The sequence below is a fragment of the Panthera uncia genome, unplaced genomic scaffold (genome assembly GCF_023721935.1).
Source record: "Panthera uncia isolate 11264 unplaced genomic scaffold, Puncia_PCG_1.0 HiC_scaffold_161, whole genome shotgun sequence".
Taxonomy (NCBI): domain Eukaryota; kingdom Metazoa; phylum Chordata; class Mammalia; order Carnivora; family Felidae; genus Panthera; species Panthera uncia.
The window spans coordinates 94,197-119,965 of NW_026058261.1; the positions used below are offsets into that span (position 1 = coordinate 94,197).

The window sequence follows — 25,769 nt, forward strand, 5'->3', positions numbered from 1 at the left end:
GTGATACATCACATCAATAAAAGAAAGGACAAGAACCACGTGATCCTCTCAATAGATGCAGAGAAAGCATGTGACAAAATACACCATCCTTTCTTGATAAAAACCCTCAAGAAAGTAGGGATAGAAGGATCATACCTTGAGATCATAAAAGCCATATATGAAAGACCCACCACTAATATCATCCTCAATGGGGAAAAACAGAGCTTTCCCCCTAAGGTCAGGAACAAGACAGGGATGTCCACTTTTGCCACTGTTATTCAACATAGTATGGGAAGTCTTAGCCTCTGCAGACAACACAAAGAAATAAAAGGCATCCAAATTGGCCAGGAGGAGGTCAAACTTTCACTCTTTGCAGATGACATGATACTCTATATGGAAAACTCAAAAGATCCCACCAAAAAACTGCTAGAACTGATCCATAATCAGTAAAGTTGCAGGATATAAAATCAATGCACAAAAATCAGTTGCATTCCTATACACCAATAATGAAGCAACAGAAAGAGAAATCAAGGAATCAATCCCATTTACAATTGCAGCAAAAACCATAAAATACCTAGGAATAGATCTAACCAAAGAGGTGAAAAATCTATACACTGAAAACTATAGAAAGCTTATGAAAGAAATAGAAGAAGACACACACACACACACACACACACACACACAAAAGGAAAAATATTCCATGCTCCTGGATAGGAAGAAAAAATATGGCTAAAATGTCAATACTACCCAAAGCAATCTACATATTCCATGCAATCCCTATCGCAATAACACCAGCATTCTTCACAGAGCTAGGACAAACAATCCTAAAATTTGTATGGAACCAGAAAAGACCCCGAATAGCCAAAGCAATCTTGAAAAAGAAAACCAAAGCAGGAAGCATCAACAATCCCGGACTTCAAGCTGTATTACAAAGCTGTAATCATCCAGACAGTATGGTACTGGCACAAAAACAGACACTCAGATCAATAGAACAGAATAGAGAACCCGGAAATGGACCCACAAATGTATGGCCAACTAGTCTTTGACAAAGCAGGAAAGGATATCCAATGGAACAAAGACAGTCTCTTCAGCAAATGATGCTGGGAAAAATGGACAGCAACATGCAGAAAAATGAACCTGGACCACTTTCTTACACCATACACAAAAATAAAGTCAAAATGGATGAAAGACCTAAACCTAAGACAGGAAGCCATCAAAATCCTTGAGGAGAAAGCAGGCAAAAACCTCTTTGACCTTGGCCGCAGCAACTTCTTACTCAACATGTCTCCAGAGGCAAGGGAAACAAAAGCAAAAATGAGCAATTGGGACCTCAGCAAAGTAAAATCTTCTGCACAGCAAAGGAAACAATCAGCAAAACTAAAAGGCAAACAACAGAGTGGGAGAAGATATTTGCAAATGACATGTCAGATAAAGGGTTAGACTCAACACCCAAAAAACAAATAATCCAGTGAAGAAATGGAAAAAAGACATGAATAGACACTTTTCCAAAGACATCCAGATGGCTAACCGACACATGAAAAAATGCTCAACGTCACTCATCATCAGGGAAATACAAATCAAAACCACAAGGAGATACCACCTCACACCTGTCAACATGGCTAACATTAACAACTCAGGCAACAACAGATGTTGGCGAGGATGCGGAGAAAGAGGATCTCTTTTGCACTGCTGGTAGGAATGCAAACTGGTGCAGCCACTCTGGAAAACAGTATGGAGTTTCCTCAAAAAATTAAAAATAGAACTACCTTACGACCCAGCAATTACATTACTAGATATGTATCCAAGGTATACAGGTGTGTTGTTTTGAAGGGACACATGCACCCCAATGTTTATAGCAGCACTATCAACAATAGCCAAAGAATGGAAAGAGCCCAAATGTCCATATGTCCATCGATGGACGAATGGATGAAGAAGATATATATATATACAATGGAGTGTTACTCGGCAATCAAAAAGAATGAAATCTTGCTGTTTGCAACTATGTGGATGGAACTAGAGGATATCATGTTAAGCAAAATTAGTCAGTCAGAGAAAGACAAATATCATATGACTTCACATATATGAGGACTTTAAGATACAAAACAGATGATCGGAAGGGAAGGGAAGCAAAAATAATATAAAAACAGGGAGGGGGACAAAACATAAGAGACTCTTAAACACAGAGAACAGAGGGTTGCTGGAGGCGTTGTGGGAAGGGGGATGGGCTAAATGGGTAAGGGGCTTAAGGAATCTACTCCTGAAATCATTGTTGCACCATGTGCTAACTAACTTGGATGCAAATTATTAAACAAATAAATTATAGAAAAAAAACCCTGATATCATACATGAAGAGGAGAATGAATGAGAAAGCAACACTTCTGATTTGCTGTGTTAATAACTCAGCAGCTGCTTCATCTGTCACTCTGTATATAAGCAGTCGAACAAGAGGCACACATTAACAGAAATTGTCTTCCTCTTTAACACCCTTTGGTGGTTCCAAATTCCTTTATATGGCATATTAAACCCTTCTCGACATCACCTCCAGATTCCTGCATATACCCATCCCCCCTTACTGTTTTCAAACTGTAAGTCATGGCCTATTAGCGGGGTTATGGGATCAGTTTAGTGAGTTGCCACCAGTATTTTCAGAGTGGAGAATAACAAAATAGAAAAGAGAACACGTGGGGCACCCAGCATCATTTTGTGAAATGTAACTTTCCAGTACATGTATGTGTGGATCTGTGCACATGTGTGTATAATAGATCATGCTGTGAGATTATAGGTCTTTCTGTAGGTTATGAACCAGATGTTAACAGCCACTGCCCCCAGGGTGGCCTCACCAATCTTCCTGCTCCCTCTTTCATAATTGCATGCCTTTACAAATGCAAAGTATTTCTGCTTGTATGCTTGGCAGACCTTGACTTTTGGTTTTGAGTCCACTCAAGCATCATTTCCAGTGGGAAAACTCTGCTCATCTCCAGATTATCAGCAGTTGGTCATACAAACCTTTTCACATTCCCCATCTGTAAGCTTTGGAAAGGACTGCCATGTCTTACTTTTGAGTTGTCAGAGTTTAGCATGTCAACTAGTAAGAGCTAATTAAACATTTGTTACTGAAACTTTAAGCTCAATGAGCTGCTATTTAGTTTTTAAACACATCTGAAGCCCGAAAAGGAGTCTCTTGTAACAAAAGTTGAAAACATCATGCTAAAATGTGCTATTTAATTATAACTTACTTTACTCACCGTAATTATATTCATTTTATGTTAAGTAAAAAGAAAAATAGCTAGGATAGTAATTCGTCTCCAAGAAAGCAGTCTAAGATTGTTGGGTTTTTTATTATTTTTATTTGCTACCAATATTTTTATTGTAAGAAATACAAAAGGTATGACAAATATACAAACCATTTGCTCTTTTTGCTTCAATTTCGCTTGTGAATAAGTGAAAACAATGAACTGGACAGTGACGTTTCAACACTAATTCTTATAAAACAATGAATTCCATTATCTGACAATAAATACCTAAATTTGCATTCTAGCACCCGGTAAGACATCCAGTTTCCAAAGGATCTGTGATCTGCAACCCTCTGAATTTTCTGACGTGCTACCTTAGCCACAGTAACAGCGTCAGCACGGGCAGTTCTCTCTCTCCAAATAAGTCTCAGAGTACGGCGCATGCTAGAATGGCTGCCTCTGACCTCAGGCAGTCCCAGTCATAAAGCATCTTTTACTTGAGCTACTTAAACAGATTTCTAGTGATGGGGGATTTGATGTTAGTTTTGGCAGTCCTTGGATTACATAGTTTACATGATACAAACAATCTACTTTTCTATTTTCCTCTTCAGGTAGGAATAGTCTAGATAAACTGACCTGTCTTTTCAAACTACCTAAAGGGAAAGAAGCGAGATCATTTAGCTCAGGATGCTATGAAGGGGGTATCTTAACAGATAAGCTTTCTTTCTTTCACTTTTTCTTTTCTTTCTTTCTTTCTTTCTTTCTTTCTTTCTTTCTTTCTTTCTTTCTTTCTTTTATTGCCCCAGGAGAGCTTTCTGTACGGAATGGAGGGATGGTCGCTAGAGTGAGAGGGCCTTTCCCATCCTGCCCCTGTCTACACCCACAGCCATTTTTCTTTGCGGGCTAAATTATCTGGTATGTAGAAAGGTCCCTGCTTTCAGAGAGCTGCACCGCACCCACATTTGGGGAGAGCACAGGGTTTCTGTGCTCTGTGAGAAAGGATACCCAGGTGAACCTGACAGGCCAGTGTGGTAACTTTCAACCTTGTGTACAGAGAAAAGAGCAGAAGCAGTACCTAACACCAAGCCATCTGCCAACATTCTTGTAAGACTGTGTTCCAGGCAGTGAATTTCCACACTGCTTCTTTGACATGCTCAACTCAAAGCACCAAAACAGCATTCTGTAGCAACATGAGCAAATGGAATGAGAGTAATTTTGCACCTTTAAGGAACATGCACCCTTGTAAGTCTGTACCCTGATATCAAAATAGCAGAATGAGTTTCAAGTATGAAGAAATACAGTAAAAGTATGGCCTGTAGATGGATAGAAAACAGCAGCCTGGAATGTGGCTTATAGTCTTGTTTAGTTTTTCTCTTTGTACCACAGCCAAAACTGAATGCTCTGTAGAGGACTTGGTTTGGAAATCAAGATGCATACAAACATGCTAGAGGGTATCTGTGATTGGTGTTGTGAGCACACTCTGTGCCCAGCCAAAGGTCAAGTAAAAGTGGTGGCCAAGCCTGGGCAGGCACACCCGTGATGCCTAAAGCATCTCTCTTGTCATGTCCCTGATGCCCAGAGAGTGGCCGAAGAGAATAAAGAGCACCATGCAGACAGGCCTGGACGGGTCAGGGGAAGGGAGCAGTGGGAGGGAGGGAGGAAGGATGCAGGGCCTGGGAGGACATCGGTTATCCTGGGCTGGTTCACACAGCCTAGATTAGTATCGGACGTGCACATGCACATGCACAATCTCTACATCTCCAGAACCGTGACTTTAAACACAGAAACCAACAAGTCAAGTGTCCAAATTAACATTTTTTCCCTACGTTTAACACAGTTTCTGTTATAAGTCCCCCCCCCAAAAAAAAACAAAAAAAACAAAAGAAAAAAGAAAAGAAAAAGCTCACTGGGTATGACAGCTTTGCTGAAAACCTCGAATAAAAGCTTTAACTAGGCCCTATGGGAATGCAAAGACACTATGCTACTACATTTTACAGTGAAAACATGCATTTAGACATCTCTGACATGATAATCCTATAAACCCTCTAGTTCTAATTTCTACGGGAACCGATATTGTGCTTTTCTTAACACCTACTGTTCTTCTATACCAGACACTTGCCGATTAACCTTCAGATCAAAACCTAAAATACCAGAAATGCAACATGCTTCTGAGGTGCTGGGGACTGTCGGTTGTTAAAATCCATTGTTGACTACTGTACATGTAGTCCTTGCTTTTATGACCAGAGTGAATCGCTTCTGTACAAAACCAAGGTGCTTGAAGCACAGAAACTTGAACTTCTCCATCCGACACATTCTGGAAGCCTCAAGGCACAAGCTGACAGTTTACTTCTACAGAAAATTCTCACGCTGTTCTTGCAACAGTACCACCTGTTCCCACTACGGCACACGATACCAGAAGGGCACCAGATATCAGGGGGAAGCTTCTTCTCGAGGCCAGGTAAGAGGAGGCACCACCCAAGCCCCTGTCTCTGCCTGGCCTCTACTCTGATGGCCATCTGGCAGAGTCCCTAAATTAAGGCAGTATCTGATGCTTTGTATCTCAAGTTTTAATTTTTGCTGTATCTTCACACTATACTATACGCATATTTGACAAAAGAAAAGCTACAAAGTCCTCCACTTGAATTCCTTTACATAATGATAAAACACCTAGATACGAAAATACCACACCTACAAACTTAAGTTCTACTAATCATGTTAAAATGCATGCAGCTTATTTCGGGGCTTAGTCTAATTTTAATTTACTTAGCTCCATCAAGACCATGGTAATGAACATTAAATGCAAATCCTAATGCCATCTCCTTTAAGGCGCACTTTCACAGGACTAGTGTGATTCAGAAATAAATAACATACATGAATAATAACAGAAATAATTTACGCAAATGCAGAACAACTTGAAATAGAAATTCCCCACCTTGTTAAGTGCTGATTCTAGGTGTCGTTGCTGCTATTTATTCCATGTACTAACTAATATATTTATTACTGGTCATAGGAAAACACATGAATACAAAGTTAAGTGAGGAACTCTAATATTCACGTATACATTGTTGCAAACACAGGACCAAGATGACAAGCTATATAATGCACCTGGGGGAGGGTGGTTCAAGAAATGTATTACTGCTGGGATTTATTTTAATTATTCAGAGACTTCTAGGTTAAATCAGGAGTTGCTGGTGATCACAGAAATATTGCTAGCTAATACATATTATTGCATCTCAATTACTTAAGAGTAGAAAACTTCAAGTTAAGGGTACAAAGGGTATCTTCAGGACCGTAACCTAAGCATGTCAACAGAATTTGGCCAGAAACCACAGAGCGTTAGAAATTAAATGAACTGTGTGGGGCTCTATGCTTGCTCGTTAGTGCTACGGTCACAGTTCTTTATAGCAATATGTACAGTTATGTGCCCCCTTTAAGGAAACCTGTATGTGACAATTCAAACTCCTCAAGTAGAGAAGGGGTTGATTATTTGCTTGACAAAACAATTCACACAAAAGTTTCCTCCAAACAGGAAAATCCCCTACACTACATGAGATAATTTGCTTACATACCTTTAACTATTCGACAAAAACAAAAGAAGAGATCAGAAACGAAAGAGTTAGGAGCTTTTGCCTAAGCAGAAAATAAACACATTTTCAAAACAAAACTCTTCCACGCATTATCTTTTGCCATCGTATATGTAGAATGATAGAAAATAAAAAAATAAAAAATCTTTCCTGTAATTATACATCTTCTCTTTAAAACAAACAAACAAAAAAAAAAAAGCTGAGCTTAGAGCTTGAGAGATGCCTGGTAGACGTTTCATACAGACCAGCATCTCTTTATACCCGAACTTTCGAAGAATTGTGTTGTACTTACTTATGCACAGAAGACACCCGTTTGCTTCTAGGGGCATTCTATTTCCTAAGACGGCAGAACAGGTGCTTCTGAAACAGCAGCAGGGCACATGGACCTCGGACAGTAGCCCTCTGGGTCTGTACGTCATCTCAGGCACGAACAGGTGAGCGGCGAGCGGGACCCAGCCAGCTCCGCCCACTGCCTCTCTGCGGCCAAAGGGGCGGAGTGACGGCGCAGCGCTCCCAGAGGGTTTTCAGGTGGGCGTCAAGTGTTCACCGCGAGCAAATAGAGTTCAGACTGGCCCAACTGACAACAGACTCGAGGTTGGAATTCGGCCTTCCATTTAGGGGCTTAAATTGGAATCTACTTCAGTGGGATTCTGAGCAGAGGGACGAGGCTGGGTTCCCGAAGAGCTTTTGACAGCCCCTAGGGTGACAGCCCCATTTTGATTCAGTATGAATTAGTGAGACTCGCCTGCCCGCTACTCTGCAGGAAAGTTAGGCAGGCAGGATTGAGTTTCTGCCACTCAGAAGGAATAAACTGCCTTGTTATGCCGTGCTAATAAGGAAACTCTGAAAAGTACTATTTCCTTCCTCCTAAATTTCTGTGACACTTATTGAGGAAAAGGATTTCTAAAACTAACTAAAATCATCTGGGGGTAATGCGTCTCTGAGCAGACCTGTGAATTAAAACATAGGAGTGTGTGTGTGTGTGTGTGTGTGTGTGTGTGTGTGTGTGTGTGTATGTAGTTGCCAAAGAATTTCACTAATGGAGAAATTAAAGATTTATGTAAATATATTCCTAGGTTATTATGCTCACATGCTTGGACAGGACTTTTAAAAAATTAGAATTTCTTGTGAATTTACACTTGTGATTACATAAATGTAAAAAAAAAATTACCAGGTCTTTTAGCATTTAAGGGCTGTATTTCAGCATGGCAATTCTTTAGAAAAAAAATAGTTTTGTGTACTTATATACTGATGTTACTTCTTTGCTCATCTGATCTTTAAATTAGGATTTAAAATTTTAATCAGTGTTTAAAGACCATCATGGTAGGAAATATGAGAACAGCAGACAGTGGGCATAGGTGTTTTTGGCTGAGGCCACTGGAGGAGTTTTACATTCCTAACAAAACTACCCTGCTCACAGATGAGTGTTGCCTTTTAGCTAATAAGCCTGTACATCCTTGTAACTTCTGCACCTATAAAAGTAAGGTAATTAAATACCTTAAAAAAATGCTTCTTGAAAAAATGGATGACTAGGCTCTCTTGATGCACTTAAATGATCAAAATGGGTATATTATCCATTCTCAAGAACAACTTCCCTGCAGATCATCATTCAGAACCTAGCTAACAACTAAAATATTTAAGTTCTAGAATGTTACGAACACTGTTCATCATCCTGACAAACAAGTGCTAAGCAAGAGTAAAATATGTGCAGAAAAACAAGGTTAGAATGAAGATTTTAGAAGTACCTCTTTAGCTTTGCTCAGATTTCCCCCTCCCTAGCCCCCACCCCCACCCCCAGGCCCCCAGCCCCAAAGTGCCACCTTGTGAAAAATACTGGAATAAAAGAAGAAAGCCCATGTCTTAGGACAGTGTGAATTTTAAAATAGAGGTTTCCAAGAAAAATCATCTCACTTTCCTACCATATAACCTTCAAACTGCTGTAACAATATTTAAATAGATGATTGAAAAAAGCCTGTATTAGTTTTCAAGAGGCTCTTGTTTTCTTCTTGACAGCCAGAGCACCAGTATCAAGGAAACATAAATATGTTGATGGAAGTTCATTCATTTATCTCAACTCCCTGGGAATGCTAAGAAACAAAACATTTTGAAGAGCTGATTCGTACGTCATTAAAACAAACAAACAAACTGAGGAAAAAAAACATTTAAAAAATCAGACCCCTCCTCTTTCTACATTTCTGTTGTTTACAAAGGTCAGAAGATAGAAAAGGCCAAAGGAATATTGTGGCTTATTTTCTGAAAAAGTACAAGTCAGAAATGCTTGAGATATAGGTATGTAACACCACTAGGTTGAAAATTGCATTAATAAGAAATGAAAATGCTATTTTCGTATGCTTTTGAAGAGAACACCACTACTAATTACCTGGGGACTTCTATTGCGTGATAGGCTTTTGCAGTCTCAGTAAGTTTTTCTACCGTGGAAACATGTAGCTATGTTCCATATCATACATCTGAATGTATCAAGTGCATATGATCAAGGATTTGGGTTTTACCAGTTTTCAAAAAATCTTGGTGGCACAGGAAATATGTGCCTTTTTAAAATTTATTATTATTATTATTTACAGTGAACATTCTTAGGCTTGCATAACAAGCGTTAGTTTCACATGGCTGCTTCTTCCCACGAAGTAAGGAGTATGGTAGTTTGCTCAGGTCACCCTTTGAAATGGTAACTGCTTGGAAAGGCTTTTCCATAAAACATGTTTTGGAACGTTATCAACTTCATAGTTGCCGGATGACTTTAATAGAAATTCTTACAATATATTTGCTAATAAATATTTATCCTTCAAAATATATCTAACTTTGAAACTATCCTTCTTTGAATACCTTCATTTTCTCTAGAATTTCCTCTATCCATTGTCCATTATTTTATGCCTTTTAAAGATTTAGAAATCATGCTACCATCTTTATTTTTTAAAATAAAGGCACTGTTTTTATGTGTCACAATGTAAAACATGCATTCTTTTGAATTTTGTCAATACCTAAGAACTTATAATGTCTCAACATTTTCTTTCCAGGGTGAATATTCTATAGTTACTGTACTAACACAATTAAGTAATTACAGCAGCTTATTAACTTTTAATATTACTCTTTCCTAGACCTGACTATGCAACAAAAGCCTGCTTTTGGAAAATGTGAGACACTCTCTTCTGTGCTTATCATAAAAATAGCCAAGTTGTCACTTAAAAGCAATTCTTTGGAAAGAAGAATTTTAATATGTTTGTGATATTAGGAAGCTTACATGATTTTAATTTCCATAATGGCATGAGGACTGCCATTACTGACCTTAAGAGGCATATAGTTAAAAGCTAAATTTAAATACATAATTTAAGATTCAAAATATTTGGTACTATTTGGTTGTTTCCCACCCCCCCCCCCCATCAAGATGGACAGTACTGCGTTCTGGAGTCAAATGATAAATTTCTATTGAAAGGTGTACATTTTCTTTAAGATATTAACATCCCATGCATTCTGAAATTTTCATTTTTACTTAAAACTAAATGGCTGAGATTCTATTCTTAGGTAAATATTTTGAACTATTTTTATTTTAGTAAGACACCTTGGGCTAAATGAAAAGTATGCCATTCCTAGTGTGTGATTCCTGAGAGAAAATCATGAGAATACAGAGGGATGAAATGGCTCCGAAGTCTTGTTTAAAACAGGTTCTGTTTCTTGGGTTCTTATCTACTTTCAAGGAGAGACAAAGTGGGAGGTGCCAATGCACTGGGTATTGTGTTTTTAAGTTTGTAAGATTAGGGCTTTATTACCTTTGCCACATGATAGCTTATAATGCTGAAATGGACAGGTTTCTCTCTTATTCTTAAGTGGGATTGTTACAACTTCACCATGCACTATGGTTCCCACAATGCCTGGGCCCTAAGAGAACAATTATCATATAGAAACTATGAGGCACATTCTAGCACCAGCCCTCAAATGTGAATATAAATGTGATTTTGAATCTGACACCGTATTTTTATTGATATAAGCTGCTTCAGTATATCCCTGGGGCAGTATGACTTTTTTAGCTGACCACTGCTTGGCTTTTGGCAAAGACGTTTGAAACCATATGTCACAGAAGAATAAGCTGTATTCAGTAAATTCCTATGCTGCTATATGCTTCAAAGTGCCCTAATGGGAAGGGGGCTCGTGTGGCATCTGGATATCAGAACTGGTGAGCCTGGATGTAAAAGACATAAAACGAGGGTAATTACTCAACTGCAAGAACCACACAGATGGAAGAGCTGGGGTCAGAGAGGCCAGATACCCTCTCCTTCTGCCTCTCAGGGGATAATTTGCCAAGCATCTAATGAATCTCATGCCAAAATGTTTGTGCTTTAAGTTTTCTTCATAAACACTACTGAGAAATGAACCAAAAGTATATGCTAGAAATAAAGTGGAGCTCTCTGCTTGTTTAGAATTCCCAAGAATGCTGAAAAATTCCAGTTCAGAACGGCTGCATTTTTCTTGAGAGAACTTCTGAAAACCTGAAAAAAGCAGAAACTCAACTTATGTTCACTCTAGCCATGGATACTAACCAGAAAGCACATGATGAAATCAGTACTTATATTGAGTTTTAAAATTGAATTTCTAGGGCCCAGCAAAAAATGTCTTCAAAGGAAAGGCAGAAATCACTTTTCCAGGGGAGACATTGCCCCGACTGCTATGGATTCATTATATCTCAAGCATTTACAGTGATGACAAAACATAAGCAATATTGTCAACAAGGAAGAAAGCATCAAACATTCTTGTGGCCCATCTTCTCATTCATATCTAGCTTTAGACCAATTTTCCTGCTCTTCAAGTTACTGAATTAGAAAAATGTTAAACAATATACATATTAAAAAAAGAGTAATTTCCAACCCAAAAAGCTTTCAAGGAGAAAAGTCTTAATTTTTCCCTTGTTCATCATGGTAGTATAGAATATTAAGCTGTGAAGAATTCAGTAAGGCTAGACAATATATAAACATCAACTGGAACATTTTCTACTGAGTGAAGCGATGTTCATTCTTTGACAACCCTAACTCTAAACATAGCCTATCTGTTGCATGTACTCAAAACATGAGTCAGAGAGCAAAGACAGCTAAACTTCCAAAAGGATACTTCATCTCTGCGTCTTCGGGTTACTTGAGCTAACTGAGTACTAACCACACATAAGGCAGAGATGACATGAAATATAAAGAACGGTAGAGAAAATGGCGAGAGAAAAAGTAAAGCTGTTCACAATGCCCAGGTCAGGCTGGCTCTGCACGGAGAGGGAGTATGCACAGGCACTGGAAATAAGCACAGCCTGGGAGATGGAGAAAAGATCATTTTATAGGGTAAATATATACGTCTAAAAAAAAATAGTTAAAGACATTCTCTCCGATTCTACACGGACATCTTCTAAAAAAATTGTAAAACACTAAGTAACAGTTTAAGGCAATCTATGTGCTGGTGATAGAGAAGAGCCAATCCTCCACTCACTGGCTAGGGAACAACAACAAATGCTGGCTGGGAAGATCACACTGGAGTGAGAGCCTAGGGGACCCTGTTAGGGCTGAAAAATTGGATCCATTAAGCCACAATCTGAATCTAACTATTTACAAAAGGTTCACTGAAAGAAAGCAAGCAGGAGGTGCATGGGAACGGCTTAAACAATCTGTTATTAGTTATGTAATGGTAGTAATATATACTAGAGGCCCTAGGAGATAAGATGGAAACTCTGCAAACAAGGCAGTGCATGGCAGAAAAAGTACAGTGTAATAGGGAAAACTTAAATGGTATTCCTGTCTCGTCAGAGAAAGCTATTCTCTGAGTCAAAACAGGAAACAGTTTCTGACAAATTCCTAAAATCAAAAAAACAAAATAAAGTAACAACAGAATCCAAAAAGGAAACAGATTTCAAATCAGGAAATAAAGGCTTTCTCTAATTGTTTTTTTTTTTTTTTTGACCATTTTACCTATTTGAGGTACACTCCCTAAATCTATAGCAAGTAAGAAAAAGCTTATAGGGTGTTTTTCAAAAGAAATAACAAAGCATATAATACAGGTTAAAATGGACTTACAGTGAGTAATTTTCAGCTTTTATCAAGAGTAAAGAGAGTGTATGCTTTAAAAAACAGGTCTCTTAAAAGATACTAGCATTTTTTTTCTTTTTGTTGTGTGTATAAAACTTCATCTAGATAGTGAATGTTTTACTTCTAACAAATTTACTGTTTTTGGCCATAAAAGAAATTCTGAGGACATAGGTTCAACTGTGTAATTTGAGAAGCCCATTCTGGTAAATCACCTTTAGTCAATAGACACCTGTTATTTATAGGTCACTTTGAGTCTTTAAAATTCAATTATTCTTGTTGTTTACAGAAAGTAACACTTTAAGAAATCAAGAATCTCCCGCACACACATACGCACGCATGCATGCGCATGCACACGCGCGTGCACACTCTCACTCAAAAGTACCAAAGCAGGCTCAGGCAGCTGCAGAGAGATTACATCATAACTCAGCTGTGCCTGGATTGCTCACTCCACACTGGCAGCATTCAAGATTAGAAAAATGAAATGGCAGCACAATTGGTCAGCAGCTTCTCTTCTGGAATTTTTCCAGGTTCTTGAAACAAACAAACAGACAAACAAACAAACAAACAAACGAATGAACATAAAGCTGCAATCGCTCTTGCATTGATTTCAAAACAGTAAACTAGGCGGTTTCCATGGAGAAGCAGAGCCCGTCCAGACGACGGCAACTAGAAGGTCCCCAGCCAGTGATCCTCAGTGGCTCTGCGGGGCTTACTCAGGGGGGGCCCATCAGCCCCCAGGGGTGTTCTCCCGCTGATCAGCTCAAGATGGCCGTCGGGACCTCAGGCTGTATTCATCTCTGAGCTGTTCTGGCTGGGAGGCAGACGGGAATCCAGATTCTCCTTGCACCTCTCCAGATCATGGAAGTAGGGGTGAGACAGGGCACTGTAGGCAGATATTCTTTTGGCCGGATTAAAGGTTAGGCACTTCTGTGATAAAGAAAAAAAATAACTGACGTAAAACATGTCCATTTAAATAATGTGTTTACACAGTTATCCATTTGTTCACTGCCATGAATTAAGTGTGTCTAGAATCAGAATGAGTATCTACTTCATGGGACACTAAATAAAATGTAGACAGTCTTATATATATCTTATCTTATATATGTCCTCAATGTATAAACTGCCCTTCAGGAAAAAGCAATAGCTTTTGGGTTGCCTGTGTACTTTTACCTCCCCAGGCTTTCTCTTCTACCTATCCCAGGTCCTTTAAAAGATATTATTAGTATTATCATAGTATGTATATAACTTTATTTAGTAGTGATTTTTCTTTCTTTAAGTTTAATTTTGAGATAGAGGGAGCACAAGAAGAGGAGGGGCAAACAGAGAGGGGGACAGAGGACCCGAAGCGGGCTCTGTGCTGACAGCAGAGAGCCTGATGAGGGGGCGACCTGAGCCAACGTTGGACGCTTAACTGACTGAGCCACCCAGGAACCCCTAGGTAGTGATTTTTCCAATGCTAGAAAACTTAGTGCTGTAGTCAGAGATGTCACCCTAACTTTTTACTCTTCCCCAAGGTTTGTTGATGAGTCAGGAATGGAACGGAGTTGTCTTGTTTAGGGGTAAGAGGGTAATTATTAAACTACAGTAACAACTTCTGACGTATTTTTTTTTCAACATTTATTTTTGAGAGACGGAGAGAGACAGAGCATAAGTGGGGGAGGGGCAGAGAGAGAGGGAGACACAGAATCTGAAGCAGGCTCCAGGCTCGGAGCTGTCAGCACAGAGCCTGACGCGGGGCTCAAACTCACGAACTGGGAGATCATGACCTGAGCTGAAGTCGGATGCTTAACCAACTGAGCTACCCAGGCGCCCTTGTTTCTGACATATTTCTAATATCAAAAGCAAAACAAAATAACAAGAAAACCAAAAAAAGGAAATACATTTTAAAGCAGGAAATAAAGGTTTTCTCTATTAAGGAGGGCAAGTAAGGGCTAAAACCTAGGCCCAACTTACCCTGACCTGCTAGCAAGTTGTGCACTCTGGCCCAGGGCTGCACCATCCAGAGGAAATGATTCCTTCCTCTGGTGCATGTCTAGGTGCCTCATGGGCAGCAGCAATGTCCATTAGGTTCAGTTCTGGTACTAAACTCTATTCCAGGCTGTCAACTCAAGTGTAGGTAGAAGGTGAAAGGGTTGGCGGGGGGGGGGGGATGGTGAACCTCTGGGGCAGCAATCTCCATTCTCAAACTGACAATTCATAATCAATTAGACAGAATGCTTCCCTAATCTTAGTTCCATTTCCACACCAACCCCAGGTAATCCTGTTCTTCACTTCCTCCTCCTGTCCTTCCACCAACACCTCCAGAGTGACTAGCAGGTGGTAAGCACTAGTGGAGGATGAGTAAGACCTATCCATCGCCCAGGAACACACAAGTAGGAGAGAAACTCTACCAGCTTCTCCGTCTTTGTGATGCAGTGTCCACTTTAGTGAGCTGGGTATCTGACACGTCTATGAATTTCAGTCCTCTATGTAATCTGAAGACTTAACATTATCATGGTTATGCTGACTTCCATTTAATCTGGGTTTTTGCCCTCAAGGACCTCAAAGTCTCCATCAGATCTTGACGATTAGGGACGCTTTAACACTCTGTTGAATGCTACTGACCTAGAAAAACACTCACAAATAGAAAACTCTATATATAATTCCAGGCAAATTTGGGTCCCCTGAAATCTTATTTATCCTGAACTCCCCACCAGTCCATGGATGCCAGTTTCTCAGAGTGTCTCCTGAAAACCAAAGAGCCAAAAGGCAAGCAGATGAGGGAGCTTGGTGGCAGAATGGTTCTACTCTCCCTAACAGCAATAAACATTGTGAGAAAAGCTTTGCATGGGCTGAATTCTGTAAGGACAGAAGAGCAGGGGCAAAACTCTTAAGCCTGGGTTCTCTCTTCCCAGAGTCTAGGAAGGAGAAAATTAGGTAGCGGCATTAGAGAAAGAAGCAGCCAATGTAATCCCTAGGACATAGGAAAGAAGAAAAAAAAAATGTGGGAGTATGTTCAAGATAGAGAGACATGTCCCTAGAGGACTGTCTCGGAGGAAGCCTGTCCGCACAGCTATCTTGATGGCTTAGAGCTGGGAAGACGGTGGAGAGAAGGAGAAATCCTTAGCCTAATGTGGAAGTGTGTGAGAATCTCCAGTTGGAAGTCTTAATCCTTTATGTTCTACAGAACATAGAAATGGTGGCTAAGTTCTATCATTGTTCTACTTCAACAGAGCAATTTGGATGACTTGAGAATTAATCCAAAATCTTCTGTAAGAATATTATTTCTCTAAGAAAATCTAATTTACTTGCCAAATAACTGTCTTATAAAATTAGCTTCTGGGATTGCTATTTAGTAAGGGTTGAATACTATGATGGACTGGATCATTTTTCAGCACATAGCCTCCTTCTTCCCACCCTTCCTTCATGGGAGGAGTGTTCTTCCCTCTATTAGAGTTGGCCTTGACCACGTAACTTGCTTTGGCCAATGGAATGTGGACAGAAGTAGCAGGGTGCCTCTTCCAAGCCTAGGCCTTCAGGGGCATCATGTGTTTCTGCTTGCCCTTCTGGGAGCATCATAACATCTGTTATGAGAAAAACAGGCCTTGGGGAGCCAAAGCCCCTCTTGTTCTGGGCCCTAGAATGAGACACATGGAGAAGACCTGTACTTGACCCATAGGCTAAAGCAGAGCTGTCTATCCATCTGCAGACCCATGAGCAAGAAATAAATGTTTACTGTTGTACGCTAGTGAGATTTCTGGGGGGTTGTTGGTTATGCAGCAAAAGTAGACTAATCCAAGGACTGTCCCCTCCGCCAGCCCCCACAAATATATACCTTAGGCCCTGAAAGCAGTTAGCAGAAACTCTAAAACTTTTTTCAGCAAGAAAATAAGTACGTGGCCTCTCCAGTTAACCACGATGGAGAGGACAAAGCTTGTAAAGATGGGTAGGTTCTGGTTGTTAAAAAATAATTTTTCCTCTGAATGGTCTTATTAATATGCCCAACTTACATATGTATGTGAGAGCATTTATAAATGTCAATGCATATATCCATTCATACATGGCTGAGCATTATATAGTCAGCCTTTATTTCAGATAAAACAAAGGACAACTCTCACAGTGCTAAACTTTTAAATGTTGTATCTTAAATAAAACAACTTCCTAAAATACCCTTCACTTTCCTTCCTTACTGAATAAATTTCAATAGAGGCAACAAGTCCTGCCGGGATCTCAGCTGCCTATCTGGTACTGAACAGCCTGCTTTCTTCTGCATTATAACAGTTCTACCTTCTGTCCCTCTAGCATGAAACAGTGAGAGCTTTCAGGGGGTTCTAGGCTTTGAAGTCTTGGGCTATCCTTTCCCTGAATGCCCTCGGATTACTATGTTTTGTCCTTAAGTTGCTTCTAGTCCTGAGGTCACTGAATCTGCTTCTTATTCCCTTCCTTTGCTTTTTCTAATCTCTGTTGACACTCCTTGTCCACCCTCTTCCTTCTCTCTTTGGTAGTTTCTTTGTTCCTTTTTCTTCTTTGTTTCCTGCTACTTCTCTAGTCCAGCACTAGTGTGTGGTCTGACTTTGAAAGCCAGCACCACCAGTGGAGACACTGAATGAATGAGCATGTGGCACTGTCCACTAGCTTTACATTTTAAGTTCCTTTTGGTGATTCCTAATGATGTTGAGAGACTCTGAGTTGTCTTTGGATGTCCCAGTAGCTGAAGAAGTGGAATACTTCACTACTAAAGTTGCTTATCATTGTGACTGACTGTCCAGAATCTTCTTCTAAGAGGAGCATTTCATTCAGAGTTCTTGCTGAAAAGGAAAGCCTATGGTGGCCATATTTTATAACACATCATCTCTCCCTCCCTCCTAGCATAGCTGACTGGACCTAGGCAGCAACCCATATCATGGGTTGGCAAAAAGGTGAGGCGTGTCAGCCACATTCTTCCTTTCAGGAATCTGATGTAGGAAATACTAACAGAGCAAATGTTAGTGGTGGGGGTTAGAGCTGAAAGGATCCATGAGTTAGCTGAAATTCTGATAGTCAGGGGCCAGCCAAAGTTAAGGGGAGCAGACAGCACAACTGAAAAGAAATAATGAAGAGGAGAAAAGGCCTGCAGGGCAGAGAAAAGCAGAGTTGCTAAGAGCAGGTGATGCTCTTAGCAGGACTGGGAGAGCATTTACACTCTGGATGGCTTTTCACTTCCAGGCCACATGAAACATTCCATCAAACCTCCTTTTCTTAAGGTAATGCAAATACTTGTCTGTTAATTGAAACCAAGAAAAAATTTTCCTAAATAGTAGGTGAGCCAGCAAGTGTGTATATATAGTGAGTTTTGGTATAGGAGAATATTCTCCCTTCTAATAAGAATTTGTTTCAAAGGATGTGGGCCAAAGTTCTCAGTGAGTGTCTTAGAAATAAACGGTGGGGAGGGAAAATAGCTGTCCTTCTCCATAATGCTGCAGTGGAGGGAACCGTAGAGTAAGCATCAGAAAATGAGCCCCCATCAGGTGAAGATGGGACTTAGGGCTTTCACCGGGAGAATCCGTGGCTCTGCAAACATGCCAATCAATGGCTGTGTCCACACAGAGCTAAGGTATAACATTTCTACTGAGACCTATAGACTCTTAGGTCTATATTTGAAATTTAGAATACACTGACAGAATGGGAGCACTAGCTCCTCCAGGTCTAGGAGTACTTTCTTGGCTAGCTATCATAGGTTGTTATTCAGTAGGTAAAGGAAACACTCATCAGTCACTGGGTTCTGAACACCAAGAGTAGCTCAACAGGTATACTCCTCTACCTACTTTTCTGTCCTCCACGTTAGGGAATTACATACAAGGCCAAATATTACGAGTCTGAATCTTAAGCTGAACACGAGTCCTTATTTTCAGTGAGGTATTTTATATGTGCATGGCACATTCAATACTTATTAGAAGCATATGTCTAGATGAATTTGAGAGGCTTCAAAGGCTGCATTCAAACGAACATTTAAAGATGGCAGATTGAAAGTTTGTGGATCAGACTCTTTCTCTTTCTCTTTCTATAGGAAATGAAGACATTCCAGAATCAAAAGCCACCAGCTGCTGCAGGTGTGGAAATGAAAGCTGCAGAGAGAGGTTGTGGCCTCGGCCCTGTGTGGTTGTGGCCTCGGCCCTGTGTGGTTGTGGCACATGATGCTGAACTGATACTGTGCCCACCACCTAGCAGACCACCCAGTGGACAGGGCAAGGCTCTGATCCGCCCAGTGCAGACCAACTCTGCACCGCATGAACTTACCAGGAGTAGGTCTTTGCCTTGTTCATCAATATCTGTTACGAACTTCTCAATTGGTTGAGGAGATTTTGAGTGAAAAGCCTGTCTGGGAAGGGCGACATCTCTGGGCCAGTCTTCTTCTCCTGGGAGTCCAATTACACTACAAAAGAACCACATGTGAACATAAGCATTAGATGCTATGCTGAAGCTGTTTTCCTACCAAATTCTAGATGATGGTACAGTCTAAGAGGCAGGTATGGGGGACACAGAGCCCAGGAGCCCCTCACTTATATTACTGGCGGGATTCTCATCTCTTTCTGTCCTATTGCAGTATGGTGATCACAGGGTGATCTCAGGGGAGAATTGTATAATTCACTGGGAAGAGATAAAAGATTACTCTGGTAGCAGATACCAAATATATAGGATGATGCAGAAATGGAAATTATTATATTACCAGTAAGTCCTGATGTACTGACAGAGTAGAACCTATATGTTCAAAGGAGGCTCATAAGAGCATATAATATTTCCTTTACACCCGAGAATGCTTTTTGTGTTCTGATCAAACACTCATACTGACATGCTTTATGATGCTCATCTAACATGATTAACACATAAATTTGGTTGCACTTTTGGTTAAAGAATAATTCTCCAAACAGTAATTATATACACTAGAATCAGACCAAAAAGAGGCTAAAAAGTATGTTAATCTTGTGTAACTATCAGGCACACGCTATTTTATAATTTAATTTCAAATTAATTGAATTAAACTTAGCTTATATATATTTTATATTACCAAACTATTTTATGGTATTCCAGAGTAAACAATAACGAAAGACAGTATCATTTATGTTTCTGCTGAAAATCATTCTGGAATCAGAAACATGGAGAGAGGATCCAATGATATAGAAACAGCATAGATATTGTGTGTCAACTATACTCAAATACAAAAAATAAATTAAAAAAAAACAGCACAGGCTTTAGAAAAGGTAGACCTAGGTTCAAATTCTGCATCTACCACTTATTGCTAGGTAAGGACAAATTAGTTAGCTTCTTTCTTAGTGTCTTTCTTTATTGACATCGACAATTTAGGGGTGCCTGGGTGGCTCAGTTGGTTTACCGTCCGAGCCTTGATTCCGGCTCAGGTCATTATCTCCTGGTTGTGAGACTGAGCCCTGCATCAGGCTTTGCACTAAGTGTGAAGCCTACTTAGGATTCTCTCTCTCCCTCTGCTCCTGCCCTGCTCAAGCACACATGCTCTCTCTCTCTCTCTCTCTCTCAAAATAAACAAATAAAAGAAAAAAATGATAATTTACAGCAATAATTTATATAAAGTGCATAGCACAGTGCCTGATAAACAGTACTTGTCAATATCAATACATTACCCATTATTATTATCATGAGAAGAAAATAATGCTATTAATCTAAAATGTGTGGGCAATGCATTGCTATCATGCTAAAAATATGAACTGCTTGAGTCCTACTGATATGTGCCGAGGTTCTTCAGAAATATTGTCAGTGGCCTTATGCAACTTATACACTATAGAGATGTTATTTAAAGTTTATGTATAGATAGTAAGTAGGTTTGAACAAGGGAAGTTAAGGGACACAAGAAATTACATCTCACTTACAGACTCTGATTAACTCCGAACTAAAAGTTATAATTTAGTGGACAGAATATATAGCTTTCAAATTGACCAAACTATTTTTTTTAAGATTTTATCTTTAAGTAATCTCTGCACCCAAGGTGGGTTCAAACTTACAACCCTGAGATCAAGAGGCACATGTTCTACTGACCGAGCCAGCCAGGTGCCCCATGACCAAATTACTTTAACTACAGTTAGAGATGGTGCTGGCCTGGGACTGAGGTCCTGAGATATGTTCTCCTGATTGGGTTTCCCAGGTTTTAGGAAGATGTGGTGGTGAAAATCACAGGCTCTCTGTAAGGCTTTGTTCCTCCTTCTCTTATTTCAGCAGAGCCCAGGTCACAGACCTCACCTGGGAAGAGCAAATACTCATACCATAATTGCACCTGTTACTGGGTGTCCGGGGAAAGACACTGTATGCCTGTATCTGTTGGACATGCTGGGAAAGCCATGTTGTTGAGGCAAATAAAGACAGATTCTTGGACATATTTACCAGAACAAATAAATGGAAATAACTTGGGCAACATACAAATTTGCTTAATAGCAAGATCTAGAATAAGAGCAAAGAGAAAAAAGATAGCACTATTGATTATTAAAGGACATCAATGTGTGTGTTTGGATAGAATGGAATAGGCAGAGGAAGAAAAAAGAATACTTATTAAAAACTTTAAAAATTTTCTTCCTTTTATTTTCAGCTTTTTAGCCATTTGTATATCATTTTTTGCATATCATCACCAATCATCTAGAAATCAGTTATAATAATTCTTAGTAACAATTTAAAATCTTTTTATTTGCAGCTTTGAATATACTTATGTCGAAATAAATCTGGCGATATGGGCAGCTGACTGCCAAAAGCCCTTAAAGAAACAGCGTCTCTGTATGTATGTGTATATGTGGTGTATAATTACATGTATATATACATAGCTACCTATAGAAATAACTTTCAAAAGTATTTTTAAATCTATCACCTCCTCTGATCTCATAACAACCTTCTGAGACATGTAGGTCAGTTATTACTTCCTTTTTATAGATGTGGAAACTAAGGACAGGAGTGAAATCAACTGCCAAAGTCACACACAGCGAGTTCAGCTCACTCGAGTGAACCCAGTTCTCCTTATTCCAAATCCAATATTTTGTTTCCATTTAACTATGACTCTGCTCCTAAAAATGCTCTAAAATGTCACGAGCTAAAAGCATTTAGTTTCACTTTCAAAGTACTTGTTGTTCTTTGAAAGTATAAATGTCTCCAAGTGCAGAAACATTTCTGCCCTTAAGAGAATGTGAATGTGGCTTTCCTCAAAAAAAAATTTTTTTCAGTTTAACATCCAGTATGAACTTTTATGGCCCATATATGAGTGTTGTGAAATTCTGATAGGTCCATTAACAAGTGCTTGCATCAAGTTTCAGTATTTGGACAGCTGAATATAAGCCTTAAAAGTTGACATTTGTACTGGAAAGACTGACAGAGCACAAAACCTATAAATGGCAGTGGGGACAGAAATCATTTCTCAAGTACTTTAGAAATGACACTAGGGTGCAGCATTGTCCCTTTTCTTTATGCCAAAGTAACAAACGCAGAGTAAACAGAACATAATTTCAGTGAAACAACGCCAGAAACCAAGAAGTAATATCTGAAGGCACAACATATATAGAACTTTATGGCTTCTTTTTTGCTGGCAACCTAGGGTCTCAGGCCTTTGCCAAAAGTGGAACTGGCTTTCCACTGGAAGCAAGTCAAACATGGTTGTCAAAGGTTCTTTCGGGTCCATCTCAGTGGCTTCAGATACTAAGAGGCACTAATAGTGCTAACAAGTTTGCAGACCCCGGGGCTGGAGAGAACGCCCCAGTAGTGTCAGTAAGGGAAAGGTGGTGACAGGTTTCAATGTCTGGCAAGCTGGCTTCGGTCAAGATCATTTTTCCTTTAAACAGAGTCACTGGTAGGTCTGACTTTCACAGTTCCTGCTTCAAGTTCCCACTGCACTGCACACAAAATACACAGTGAGGGGGAAGAATAGATGGAGGGCTTATCACTGTATGATCAGAGAAGCTGACATTCAGAAGCAGGGAGAACATGAGTTTTGTCCTGAATCTGTCTACCTTATGAAGTGACAGTAATAGCAGTAATAGTCACTGTCTACGCCGTAGTAGTGGTAGGAGGTGGCTTTGGGGGGGGTGGGGGGAGAGGGAGGAAGAGGAGGAGTGGTAGTCTTGGCAGCTTCCCTGGACCTGGGAAGCCCCCAGGCAATAAAATCAGCAAATATTTTTTAGGCCTTAAGGCCACTGGGTTCTGATTCGGCAGTGGCAATAGCACCAATGGAAGCCTACTGAAGCTTTCTAGTCACTAAAAGACAAAACTCAGGTTCCAGTTTTATTCCAACTGTTTTAAGCAGTCCTGTTTGAGTAGACAGTGTTAAAATATAATTCTTTTCTTTAGGGATACTTTTCATCAGTTTTACAGATGGACTGAAAGTATCATAAAAATCTCTGGGATTCCTATAAAATATTATAGACCAATGATCAGGGTTATTTTTGTTTCTAGAATCCCCACTTTTTTCTTACTCCCCCCAATTCTTTTTTTTTTTTAAGTTTATTTATTTATTTTTGAGAGAGAGAGAGACAGAGAGAGAGGCAGAGAGGGAAAGAGTGAATCGCAAGCAGGCTCTGTACTGTTAGAGCAGAGCCCGATACATGGCTTGAACTCAGAAACAGGGAGATCATAACCTGAGCCAAAATCAAGAGCCAGATGCTTAACTGACTGAGCCATCCAGGCGCCCTATTTCTGCCCCCCCCAATTCTGATGGGGCTTGGCACAAGCACATATCCCAAAAGGATGCCATGCTTCATGCTTTGTGAGAAGAAAAGCTCCCTCTGAACATTCTAGAAACATAAAAGCATACATACCCCCACATGCATAAACATGTAGACATGAATGGAACTCTGCAAATCATCAACAAGCCAAGTAACAGACAATTAGAACCAAAGAATGTTAAGCACAAGAAAGAATCCTAGAATTTACATCCAAAGTTTCATTACTCAGGTGAAGAAGTTAAGGAACAAAAAGGTTAAACAATTAAGGATGAATTATAATAATAGCTACCATTTTTAAAGTATTCACTATGCACCAGGCACTGTGTAAGCACTTTATGAGGCATTTTAAATGACTTTCTCAACATTGCATAGTTATTTAGCAACAGATGTAGGGTTAGAATCTAGGATTCTCATTTCCTATTTTGGTGCTCCCAAGAAAAATGGGTTGTGTAGCATACCATCTTTTGCCCAGGAAAACAAAACAATGCAAAACCAATCTGGATAACAAAAGGATACTCAATGGGGACAGGAAGCCCAGTGGGCAAGAATGGGTTACCAGGCTACCAAGCGCCCCACCTCTGACAGTGGACATCTGAAACGGCCCAAGCACACAACACATCTGAAAAGAACTGGAGCTCAGCCAAATGGAGAAGGAGGATTAGCGAAAAGATCCACACGAACAACATACAAGCTGCCAGAACAGAGCCCGGATAGGCTACATGTCATGATGGGCTCTGCATAAAACAGCATGTCTGCCATGTCCCCACTCACCACACAAATAGTAACACTGTCTGAGGCAGCAGCTTGGGGAAGGAAGGACAAGAGATAAACATTTTAGATGAAAGGCACTGTAAATGTTTTAATGCTACAGATGCTGATGCAAAATTAGAGTTACTACTTACTCCAAGATTTTTCCAAGTTGATCAACGTCTGAACTTCCACGAAAAAGAGGCCTAGAAGAGTAAAGATACACATTAAACAGGATTTTCTCAAGTTACATTTCCATCATATTGGTCATTACCATGGTTTACGCGAAGTAAAATATTCCTTAAGGGTGAGGATGAGGTAAAGAAGTGAGACCTCTTTCCTTTGGTAAATGAAGGTTTTTCTTGCATTTCACTTCATGGTGAGGATCTCTCCTAAGTATCTGGTGGTACCTGACTCCCACGTTTTCTAACCATGGCTATCCTATTTTTACTCATTCCAAAACAGTGCCACCAGCATATACATTCCTCAGTTTCAAAATCCTACTTAACTTAGTGAAAGGGTGGAACACATCACTGTCCTAGTCTGAACCGCGGGGTCTGTGGGCTTGGAAACTGCTCTTAGTCAGATTCTTTTCTGAGCACCCTTGCCCCACCTCTCTGCTATACAGTACTTCCTCAGGGCTTTCTGTTTCCATTTGTCCTGACGCTGCAGTGAGAAAACCCCTGGACCTATTTCTCTGATTTTCACCTTCCTTTGTCACATTATGGAAGCCAACCATCACTCCTGGCTTCAGAGGTGACTGTGAACACACAGGCCTCAGTGTCTACAATGAGAATTTAACTGGCAATTAAATGAGCTCACTTGGTGACATTTCTGGCATTTTCTCAAGTAGATCAATACCCCTCAAGGGCAAGTACTTCTCTGGTTTGCCCCTAATCTTTGGCCTAATGCTGTACCTGAACAGGTGCTCAGTTAATAAATATTTCATTTAATATATTCCTATGGTACACACATAAATGTTTCTTAACCCCCTGCTCAATGCCTCACAGGCATTTTTCAACAATGTGCTTTAAAAACTATTTTTAGCCTATTACCAGAGACCGTACTCTAAAAATGTTATATACAAGTTATAAATATAAGTATTATATATTATTTTATAAAGCCTTAAACCTTTTAAATATTTTTTAGGCATAATAAGTAAACTTGTTATATAGATCATATATAGAGAATCCTGCAAAGTCCTAGCATTTCAGTGGCTAGAAGATATCTTAAAATCCCTCAACCATAGTTTCTATTCAGGTTCTTATTCTTTTTAATTTTTTTCAGGTTCTTATTCTTTAAAAGGGTTATTTGCAAATGCAGCCAAAAATAATTAATTTGTGGCAATGTTATGGGCTGAACTGTATCCCCTCCAAAATTCATGCTGAAGTCCAACCCCCAGTCAGAGGACTGACTGTATTTGGAAATAGGGTCTTTAAAGAGGTGATTAAGTTAAAATGAGGTCATTAGGGT

General features: G+C 39.8%; 1 long non-coding RNA gene across 1 annotated transcript; it reads right to left on the reverse strand.

The window, feature by feature from the left end:
- Window positions 1–8,846: 8,846 nt before the first annotated feature.
- LOC125917235 (uncharacterized) lies at window positions 8,847–25,023 on the reverse strand. The gene is made up of 3 exons (XR_007456122.1): window positions 24,452–25,023; window positions 19,123–19,258; window positions 8,847–13,794 (listed from the first exon to the last, which is right to left on the reverse strand). It is a non-coding gene; the product is annotated as an uncharacterized LOC125917235 (long non-coding RNA).
- Between the last annotated feature and the right edge of the window lie 746 nt (window positions 25,024–25,769).